At 39.2% G+C, this 11,487-nt stretch overlaps 2 long non-coding RNA genes across 3 annotated transcripts in view; one reads left to right on the forward strand and one right to left on the reverse strand.

Annotated features, from left to right (window-relative positions):
* Positions 1 to 2,039, reverse strand: part of LOC115288137 — a 294,944-nt gene extending 292,905 nt beyond the window's left edge. The window contains exon 1 of the long non-coding RNA XR_003906826.1: positions 1,980 to 2,039. This is a non-coding gene — a long non-coding RNA (uncharacterized LOC115288137). The remainder of the gene's footprint in view (positions 1 to 1,979) is intronic.
* The window catches only part of LOC115288138, a 12,083-nt gene extending 4,887 nt beyond the window's left edge, over positions 1 to 7,196 (forward strand). For both annotated transcript variants that reach the window (XR_003906828.1, XR_003906827.1), the window contains exons 2-5: positions 2,487 to 2,532; positions 2,837 to 3,142; positions 5,655 to 5,797; positions 6,150 to 7,196. This is a non-coding gene — a long non-coding RNA (uncharacterized LOC115288138). The remainder of the gene's footprint in view (positions 1 to 2,486; positions 2,533 to 2,836; positions 3,143 to 5,654; positions 5,798 to 6,149) is intronic.
* The last annotated feature ends 4,291 nt before the right edge of the window (positions 7,197 to 11,487 follow it).

Raw genomic sequence — 11,487 nt, forward strand, 5'->3', positions numbered from 1 at the left:
ATGGCCATATTTCATTCTTTCTCATTGCCATGTAGTACTCCATTGTGTATATATACCACATCTTCTTGATCCACTCATCAGGTGATTAGGCTTTTTCCATGTTTTGGCTATTGTTGACATTGCTGCTATGAACATTGGGGTACATGTTGGATACAATTAACTTATGGAAGATTCAAGGCAATGGAGAAGATGTATATGGAAGCACCAAAAGTAATTAAAAAGTAAAATTTAAATAGCTCTGTTCTTAAAAACCCTTCAACCACCCTCACCCCAGAAGTTTCTTACCTGCTGTCCTTTCTGCTCAGGCTCTGACCTCCTCTACTCTCACCTTCCCTTCTCTACTTCCTCCCTTCCCTTCCTTCTCCTGCTAACCGCTTCTCCTAAATTCTGTCCCTTTATTATGTGTTACTTTAATTTCCCTATTTGCAGACTATGTCTTCACCTTGTACTCTGAAAACATTTTCCTAGGAAGAACTTTATGAGCAGGTATTCAAATACATTTATACACACCTACACTTTTGGGTGGACGCATGCGTTAGGGCGCGCGCACGTGCGCACACACACACACACACACACACACACACCTGTGAAAGTCAGAAAACACAGGAGTGGGGCTGTAAGTTCCCGGGAGCTGTGTCCGTAGGACTAGAATAGGAGAATTTAACAGGAAGAGAGGTTTTTAAGTTGTGTTTAAATTTTTTTAAAGGAGAATGGCTTTTCCCTTACTTTTCTAGGGTATGATGCTCACTGGAAATATTAAAGATTCTTGGCTGCTATGTAACTGTGAGGCCAGGTGGGCAAGCCAGCTCCTATTACTCAGCATACAGACCCTGTGCTCCTGACAGCTCAGGTTATGGCTTCCCCCAGGTCCACGTACTGTTTCAGCATCTACACTTTTGCTCACTCATTCTCACCCCGGCCACCCCCCCCACACACACACCCACACACCCACATCCTGCTGCATCCTAAAATGCTTTTCCACATTTCATCTCTAACTCAGATCCATTCTTCAAAGTTTTTCTGCATAAAGTCTCCCAGATTGTGGCCTTTGGTTTTATTCTTTCTCCTACTACTCATTTCATTTGCATAGGTATTCCTCCCTAACAGTGACTTGCATTCTCTGAGGACAAGGACTTTTGTCTAGTCCTTTCTACAAAGACCCCCGAATTAACTAGCAATAGATGCTTAGCAAGTGCGGGTCCAAGGAATTAAACAGATCACAAGCCCTTTGAACCACAGTGTAATTAACCAACGCATAATTAACCACAAATATTAACAGACCTTTTTGAGGAAACCAGGATCCCTGGAAACAACACTGCACATCAGATTTTAGCATTTTTTTAATCTCAAATCTAATAGTTACCCTTTTTTGTGACCCTGGGCCAGTCATTCATCACTTTTTTCTTTCAAAATAAGAAACACTTGCGTGGCCAAGCGCACCTAGTAGTTGTAAGGATTAAATGGAAATACAGTAGGCCCCTCTCATCTGCAGGAGGTACGTTCTAAAACTCCCAGTGGAGGGGCACCTGGGTGGCTCCGTCGGTTGAGCATCTGGCTTCAGCTCAGGTCATAATCTCGCGGTTTGTGGGTTCGAGCCCCATGTCAGGCTCGGTGCTGACAGCTCAGAGCCTGGAGCCTGCTTCGGATTCTGTGTCTCCCTCTCTCTCTGTCCCTCCCCTGCTAACGCTGTCTCTCGCTCTCTCTCGCTCTCGCTCTCTCTCTCTCAAAAATAAAACATTTAAAAAATATTTTTGGAAAAAAAAAAAACAGTGGATGCCTGAAACCATGGATAATACCTAACCCTATATATACTATGGTTATGTATACAGGCACACCTATGATAAAGTTTAATTCCCAAATTAGGCACAATAAGATTAACAACAATAATTAACAATAAAATAGAACAATTACAACAACATACGTAACAACGGTTATGTAAATGTGCCCTCTCTCAAAGTATCTTCTTGTACTGTACTCACCTTTCTTGTGAGGAGGAGAGATGATAAAATGCCTCCAGGATGACAAGAAGCGAAGAGAAGTGAATAACGCGGGCGTTGTGATGTAAAGTTAGGCTACTATTCACCTTCCAATGATTCGTCACAAAGAGGATGATCTGCTTCCTGAGCGCTGTTGACGGCAGTGGCTGATGGAAACTGTGGAAGCAAAACCGTGGATAAGGGGCCATTACTATATATATATGAAAGTGATCTGAGAAGCGTTGTGCACGAGAAAAATAAGTTATTACAAGTATTACGATATCCCAGGGAGTATAAAAAGAGCTTGAAATTTTTATCAAGTAGCATAGATTACAGATAGAAAATCTTCTCATATTTATTTTGAAGTGTTTCCCATAAATAAATGTCACTGTTATTTTCCAAGAGCGCTTTCTCCTCCATAAAGAAAGATTTATTACAGCTCTGTAACTCATGCAAATCTTACCTATAAGCAAAATGTCTCCTCTGTTGTTTTTTTCTTCCACCCAACAGGCTCTGTTTCATTTCCTGCAGGATTAGCTATCATAAGAAAATCAAGGTATGTAAAGGCCATCTTGGATGCTAACATTATGAAAATTATTACACATTAACACTCAATAGCAAACTGTTAGGAAGATGTCTCAGGTGTGGCAAATTTTACTAAACACAAAAGAATAAATATTTTTAGAATTTTAAAATAATAGCAAGTGTATTTTCTTATTATAAGAATCTAGTGAATTTTTAAGTACTTTATCCAACAGTCTTTTCTTATTTGAATGTGTATGAGTCCTGTGGCTGCTGTAACAAATTACCACAAACTTGGGAGCCTAAAACAACAGAAATGTGTTGTCTCACTGTTCTAGACACCAGAAGTTTGAAAAACATTTCATCAAGCTGAAATCAAAGTGTCAGCAAGGCCATCCTGCCCTCCACCCACAGGCTCTGAGGGAGAGTCCATTTTGACCTGCCAGCAACTGTGTAGCTGTGGATATTCCTTCACCCCAGTGTCTGCTCCTAAGCACATGGCCTCCTCCTCTTCCGCGCAATGTACCTGTCTCTCCCTTATGAAGATGCTTGTGATGGCATTTATGGCCCACCCTGATAATCCAGGATAACCTCTTGCCTCAAGATCTTTCCTCACATCGGCAAATACCCTTTTTCCAAATAAGGTAATATTTACAGGTCCCAGGGATAGGAACGTGGATCTTTTTGGGGTGCCATGTTCAACCTAGCACACAGTAGTTCTTAAACGTCAGCATTTATCAGAATCACCTGGGAGGCTTGTTAAAACACATATTGCTGAAACCCACTCCCAGAGTTTCTGTTCAGTAAGTGGGGGATGAGGCCTAAGATTTTGAATTATTAGCAAATTCCCAGGTGATACTTCTACTGCTGCTGCTGGTCCCGAGCTCCCGCTCTGAGAACCACTAGCTATGTCATCTAATGCTTGAAAAATTATTTTCTTGTTTAATTTCCCCACCTCAAGCTGTATGTCATCAACTTTTTGTAGGCTTTCTGCATGTATTCTAACATCACACATGTTGGCAAAAACAGCACAGATGATACCTTTTTCTCCTTTAGATACTGCCATGCTTTCTTCTATTAGGGTTCTGCAGTGAGACATATCCAGAGATCAATTTTTTTTTCTTCCATGGACTCATTTGCTGCTCTCATTGGTTTCAGGGAGAGAAAGCATAGGATTTATCAGCACACACTCCTTAGCTCATCAATCAAGCGATAGTATGACTTTAAGCCATGCCTCCAGCTAGATTCCTTGCAGGCCCCCAAGCACCCTCTGCACATCTCTCCCAAGTAAGAGACGTTCATGTGTGATTTCAGCTGGAAAAAGTATCTGCTCATCACCTATCCAGAGTTCCATCTGTGTTTGTGAGACCTCTGAGGCTCCATGAGGTCCAAACCAACTACCTACCCTTTTCTGTTCAGATCAACCTGGCCTCTCCCTCTGCACAGAACTTTCTATAGCACTTCCTTTGCTTTTGGTGATAACACTATTCTCTTTTGAATCCATGATTATGCATGTTTTAATCCCTCTATGTCTTATAAACTTCTTAAGGGAAAAGATTATTTCTTGTTCATGTTCATTTATTTTGTGGCACCTAGTACAGTGATGTGTACAATTAGCAACAGAATTTTGTTTGCTGTTTGGCCCTATATCTCTGCTCTAATCTATTTGCAGTTAAAAGGTACACAGGTGCAGAAGTTGTGTTTTGCTTTGGTGACCCTGTAACACACTTCTTTGGGGGAACTCTCCTACCTCATCCCAATTATGTGGTTCTGACGATGATTGCTAATCACAGTACCCTGTCACATAACCCACACTCCTCCCTACCTTTCCCACAGACGTGAGCCCCTTTTCCAGGATTTTTAAACTAAGGTCTAGAGAAATCAGGCTTTTCCTTTCGGGTAGAGAAGCTGGATACATGTCAGCCTTCTGAGGAAAGCAGGCTTGAGAGAATGAGATCAGCATACAAAGAGACAGACGGGTGGGTAGAGGGAGCTGTGAGTCCTTATGCCATCAAAGCCCCAGGAAAGCTCTGTGGTTCCTGCCTCTCTGGCAGTTTCATTATATGAGTGAATATGGTTTTGCCATTTTGTCTACTCTGGTTCAAGATAGATTCTCTCACTTGCAGCCAAGAGTCCTGATGACTGCAAAAGGCAGAAGAATTCATAATCCTTTAGTAATTCTTGTAAGAAAAGCAGTACCCTCACTGTCCTGGTCAGAGTTTCTAACTCCCTGTGTATACTACCCTATGCTCTGACCTTGAAGATATTAGGTATAATGGAAAACTATATATATGTAATTGTTATGAACCCAAGGCAGTCGAAAAATAAAAACAAAAAAGTCCCACTCTTTCCCTTCAGGAGAAATTCTCACAGAAATCTTGGTGAGGGTGGCCGATATACTTTGTTTTACGTTGGGTAATTTTAAAGATAAAAGCCTGAGAGGTCACATGGCCTGGTTCTGTCTTTCAAGAAGCTTGGATCTAATAGAAGGGAAGACATATAAACAAATTAAAAATAAAGTATATGAATACTGAGGTAGGAGTACGAACAGTGTGCACCACGGGGCTCAAAGAGTGGGTATTTTAAGCTGGCGCATAAGAAAGGACTGACTTTCCAGAGGTGGCAGTTCTTGAACCCTGATCCTCGGTGAAGACTGCCTTACAACATCAAACTTGTTCTTGCTAAATTTCTGTTCCTTCATGTCAAAAGCACTTATCGTTCAGTCAACAAGCATTTATAAGATACTATATAAGGGAGTCTATAGATGAGTTAAGTAAGCAAGGATCCTTTTCTCAAAAAGTTTATTATAGAAAGACACAGAAAACCTCAACTTTCAAAGTACAACATGGTTAGAAAATAAAATTATATGGTGCCTAGGATTTTCTTCCCCCAAAATGGATGGAGGACAGAAAGCAGGTCGGGGAAGTGATGAAATAAGGCTCACCGTGAGATGATAATTGTTGAAATGAGGTGTGGTGGCTTTGCAATGTGTCGACTTGGCTAGACTGAGCTTCATTTCCCAAAATCCTCTTCTCTCTATGTTTCCGGTCAGGGTCACTCACAGGAACCATCTTTGTGTGGGACTTGGGGAAGGGAAGTAAAGCTGCACCTATTTTTATAGCCGTACATATTGTCATGTATCCGCTCATTCACCAGATAAGCACAAGACAGTGGACAGGCCTACATTAGTTCTACCTATTCCTGGAACTCCCTCCAGTTTCTCCACCTCCAGGACACAGTGCGTGTATCCAGCTCTGCGATGAAGGCACCGAGTTCAGCGGGACACCCGCACTACCAAGGTCAGAGGCAAGATGAGTTTTGGTCCATGCTCCTTCCCGGCTGCACCCTGTTCTTGCTCTCCTCCATCTTCCCTCCTCATTGCCTGCCCTGCGCACTTCAAATTTCAGCCTTACAGACATCGTTTAACCAGTTCCCACATCACACAGTTGCATATGTACAAGCATACACACATATAGATGCACACGGGTAGCCCCCCCACTTTGGAAAATGTACGTTATGCCACTTTGCTTTGACAAAAGACCTACATTAGTACCTATTTTTGCTAACCAAAAAAAACCTGAGGGTTTTTGCTTCTCCAAAAAAAAAAAAAGAGGCAAAAAGTAAAAATAATGTTCCGAGTTTGTTTTGCAGGGAGCCACTACAGAGGCAGCGTGCGCTGCCAGCAGCAGGAGTGCATGGCTCAGCTCCTTCCCTGGGGAAACCACGCTCAGCACCAAGCTGCCGGAGCTTTGAACCGCATCTGTGAGCATCTGTGATTTATCTTGATTTTATTTTGTGCATCCTTTGGCAAGAGGTGAGTAAGGTATCAGAAAAACCTAAGAGAGGTTATTTTTTTTAGGTCTAGGAATACTCAAAAAATTTTCCATATTAATTAATGGCAACTGCTTTTTTGCTTTATATACCATTTTGGCTTTTGAATGGCTTCATAGGAATGTTCTACTTTTGGATAGCTGGGGAAACCTGTGTTTAGAAACACACACACACACACACACACACACACACACACACACACACATCTTAGTGGTTCTCCTATACTTATTGAACTCTCATATACTGGGTGATTGGTAGATTGTGTTTATTATCTTACTCTCAATATTTTGGCTATGTTTGAAATTTCCCCCATTAGTATATTTTATGTCTCTATGGAAGAATTGGGTGGTAGGATGTGTACCAGATGCAGGAGAAGTACGTGAGCAGAGCCATCACAGGCACAGGGAAGGGTCCTTCTCACTGGCCAATATCCCTGTTTGCTTCTTGCCTCATCAGCTCCTCCTTATGTTCTATCCCCACTAAATGCGAATCAGCTTAATCTCCCTAATCCTTCTAAGAATCCACCTCCAAATTTCAACCAGCCTGCCTGTAGCGTAATTCTTAATCTCTGTAAATATCTCTGTCTTCTTACTGGATTTCCAACTCCATGTTCCATGTCTCCTTACTCCTAGACAACCAACATCTAACAAGTAACATTCTTTTTCAGAAGCAAAAGCTAATCCTCTGACTTCCAATTTCTCTTGGCCATTCATTCCTGGTCCCTAACCACAAAACCCAGAGCTGTCTTAGACACCACCTCTCTTCCATACAATCTTTGTCCATATCCTGCCAATTTACTTCCACAGATTGTCTGTTCTAGGGTATCACAATAGTCTCTCTTCTCTTCATTATCTTACCCATCTGATCATTCCTTTATTCATTCAACAGTGGTTTTCTAAGCACCTATTATGTAGAAAATCTTGAGATAGATTGAGGGAGGAAATATATTCTTATCCTATATCATTGCTTAAGAATTTTTTAGTGTGTCTCATTACTTACAGAATAAAACCCAAGCTCTTGGACTTCAAGGTCATCTAAAATCTGGTCCTGTCTGTAGGAAACGTGACTTCTCCTGGGGTGACCAAACTGCCCAAGAGGCTTTGGGAAAACACTGTTTCCAGAACAAGAGCCTCCCTGGAGATAGGCTGGAAGAATGTCTGTCTTCCTGCACCATTCTGAGTCTGACTGAAAGTTAAGGGTACACAGCTTTTAATTTCTTTCTATATTAAACACACACACACACACACACACACACACACACACACACACACACACTGTAATTCTACAAATGGTATGTGTTCTTTTTTTTCTAATTTCAAAAATACAAAGAAACAAAAAGAATAAAACAACAGTGGCCAACAACACCACCACCCAGAAATAACCACTTTTTATGTTTTAGTGAGTCTTCTTCAAAAATATTTACAGCTTTCATTTATAACACTTTATAAAAATTTATAGCTTTAATTTGGATACCACTGTATATACTGTTTTATAATCCATATATTTCATTTAACAATTTGTTGGAACACATTTCTATGTCAATAGATATATTTTCATCTATCATTTTTAAAGGTGGCATGCTATTCTATTATATGGACATAACAATTTATGTACATTCTTTCCTTTTGGGGGACATTTAGGTTATTCTAATTTTTTTTATAACAACAAAAAGCTTTGCAGTAAATATCCTTATAAATGAATCTTTTTCTGTATCCTCAATGTTCTCCTTAAGATAAACTTCTAAAAGTAGAATTTCTGGATCATTGGGAATATATATTTTTATATACCATTTTGGCTTTTGAATGGCTTTGATATAAGACCATGTCTTTTTCTGAGGATCATTTGAAACACTTATATAGTATTTCAGCAATATGCCAATGACGTAAGGAATCTGAAAGTGGCAGAACTATACCTCAGATGCCCTTAATGACTCACTGTCTAAGGATATAAGAAGTTAGGTTAATTATTTTGTACAATATATATATATTACCCTAGTAGTTTGAAAGACAACAGTTAAATTATGTGTAGATAATATACTATGTAAGAATTTTACTCATCATTTTATAATATTACCTAATTTTGCCTAGAGTGTGTTTCTTTAAATAGACATTTGGGTTGCTATTGTTATTTTTTTTTTAAGTAGACATTTTCTGTTTTAGCACAACAGGGTAGCAATACGTTTGTGATTAGATATATGGCAGAAACTTTCACTCGACACTTTTATAACAATAGAACTTACCTACCCAACTAAGAGCTGGGTTTCCCACCTCTCTTGCAGCTGAGTATGGCTACGTGATTATGTTCTGCCAATGCTATATGTGCCCTCCCTCTGCCCTGCTCTACTTCCCACTGGCTGGAACGCAGATATGTGGCGAGTTGCAAGGGCAGCTATGTCAGACCACGAGATGGAAACTTTATGTTGATGATGACAGAGTAACTAGTCCCTTGCACCATGAAACTGCCAACTCAGTCCTAGTCCACTTAAGCTTGGTTCTTTGGGGAGAAAGAAACAAATTTCTACCTTGTTTGAGACCACCATTTTGGCCTTTGTTTCAGGAGCTGACCAGTATCCTGACACAGACATAAGATTTAGGGAGCTTGACTATTTCACCGGCTATTACCAAAATAGTCCAACTGACAGATTCAAATTGTAATAATGATTTTTTTTGGTTAAGGGACAATGAATATTGTTAATAGTCAAGTAAGCAAAAGCCAAAATATTTTACCAGAGAAATATTTATAAACTCTCTCACCATCTAATGAGCTTTCTGTTGAATCAAAAATCCAGTTACATAAAGGAATTATTTGGCATATTGCCTTTTTTGCTTTGCTTCTACATTGTATAAAAAGTTAGACTCATTAAGCTTGGTTTAATTTTATTCTTAATTTAATTCTTGTTTAGTTTATGTGATTCTATAGATTTCGTCAATGTCCTTGATATTTAGTGATAGTATAAAGACAAATAAGGCTTCAAATCATAAAAATCAACCTGACTTAAATTGTATATGAAAATATGCAAATATTACTGTCTTATAAATTCTAACTGTACTTATGTATTACCTTTCTGAAATGATCTAGATACCACCAACTAAATAATTTTATAGTACCTGATAAATATATGGAAGTGATGATTTTTATGTCACTTTAGAGGTAAGGAACATCAGAAGACAGCAGCAATTAGGTCATAGATGAGTAGATTTGTAATCCCCAGAGACTTACTATAATTAAGTCTTACATAAAATTTTCCACTGTATATACATATATGTGTGTGTGTATATATATCCACGCATACATCTCCAGCTTTCATTTCTTTATTCCTAATAGCACCCAGATTCCTTTTAGGGAAGAGAAATCTCTTGAGCAGTGCTCAGTCCTATAAATCCAGTTGCACACCTCCATGGAACTTGAAAAGACCAGATCCTACCTGGTTCCCCACTCACCCCAGGCAAGGAGCAGCCATATGTGGAATTAGCCATCAGGTGCTCTCCCCTGAGCTTTTGAAATGTAAGAAAGACAGAGGGAAACAGCAATGACCACAAGAAGTATTCTGAAGTGCCTAAAGTACCAGCCCACTTTCAAGCTTTATTCCCCAATATCCTATTAATCCTGAGTAACCATCAGTAGCACAAAATTCTTTCATTTCAATAAATTTTCTTTGGCTTTAGAGTCCGGGTTTGCTGGCAGCAGACAAGGGGCTCTCTCCACCATGTAATCTCTTACCACCATATGATACAACCTCTCTTTTCCTAGTGAATACTCTTTGCTAAAAGCATAAATGAATGAAGAAAATAAATATAAAATTATTTTGGAAGTTTTATAAGATAAAAACATTTTTTGTTGGCTACATCTCGAGAATTCAGTATAGATATATCTTAGTTTTCTTCCTTTTTGTTTTAAGATGTAAATCTTTTCTGTCTAAACTTTAATATACATTTCAAAATATAGGTAGTTTTCTATCCTTGGATTATTCCTTTTTTATACACTAACTTACATCTTGTGAATCAATCTGTGTTCCTTAAAAATAATTAGTGAATATAATGATACAGCTTCTGTCTCAATATTTATATTTTCCACACAAGGAATCATAAACTAAGTTTGGGAGCTAACTTTATTGTTAGAACCAGTAAGTCAGCAGGGTGCCTGGGTAGCTCAGCCAGTTGAACATCCAACACTTGATTTTGGCTCAGCTGGTGATCCTGGGCTTGTGGAATCGAGCCCAGGGATGGGCTCTGAACTGATCATGGAGCCTGCTTGAGACCCTTTCGCTCTTGCTCTCTCTCTCCCGCTCTCTCCTACCTTCCCAACTCACTCTCTCTAAAATAAAAAAATAGATATACAAAACCCCCAGTAACTCAGCACTACTAATGGATAGAATTATTTGCCTCTTCTTTGCATGGCTTTTCATTTTACACATCAGCCAAGCAGAAACCACTGGTTGCTAAGCAACAGCTTTCCTCTTGATGACCAGAAATAGAATACAAAGAAGGCAATTTCTAAAATACAATATACATGTATATAAAGTTAAAGAGAAACTCAGCCCCATAGTTTGGCTCTTCACCCAGAATGCTTGTCATGAATATTGAATTCATACCAACAGTGTGTGAATTCCGAATACATTTGATCATGATTTCTTCAGTGACGATATCATCTTGTATTTTCTTCCAGTATCTCTCTTACTACTGAAAAACCATGAAGTAATACAGAAACCAGGTTTTGAAGCAAATTTCCTTAGAAAAACTGTTTGTAAACTGTACACTTAGGTTTTGTTGAACCAAGTCATTGCTAACAAAGCATTAACATTCCTGTTGCAGGGCTGTGTTCTTGTTTAAAACTACATATCTAATGTTCCGGGAGGATATACTCTAACTAGTTTATAGCAATTACCAGAGAAAATGACCATTTGCTTTTTCTTATACGTATTCTTTACAATGAGAATAATAATTGCTACTTGTTGCTGGATGTTTATGAAGTGCTGGGCACTGTTCATACTCATTCTATGTATTGTCACATTGGTATTCCCCTTTTGGCAGACAAGGAAAGGAGCTCAAAAGAAGTTGGATAACTTTCTCTAGGTCATGCATGTAGAAACCAATAGAGAGCCAGGATTCTTCTTCTTCTTCTTCTTCTTCTTCTTCTTCTTCTTCTTCTTCTTCTTCTT

Source organism: Suricata suricatta, chromosome 3 (genome assembly GCF_006229205.1).
Source record: "Suricata suricatta isolate VVHF042 chromosome 3, meerkat_22Aug2017_6uvM2_HiC, whole genome shotgun sequence".
Taxonomy (NCBI): Eukaryota; Metazoa; Chordata; class Mammalia; order Carnivora; family Herpestidae; genus Suricata; species Suricata suricatta.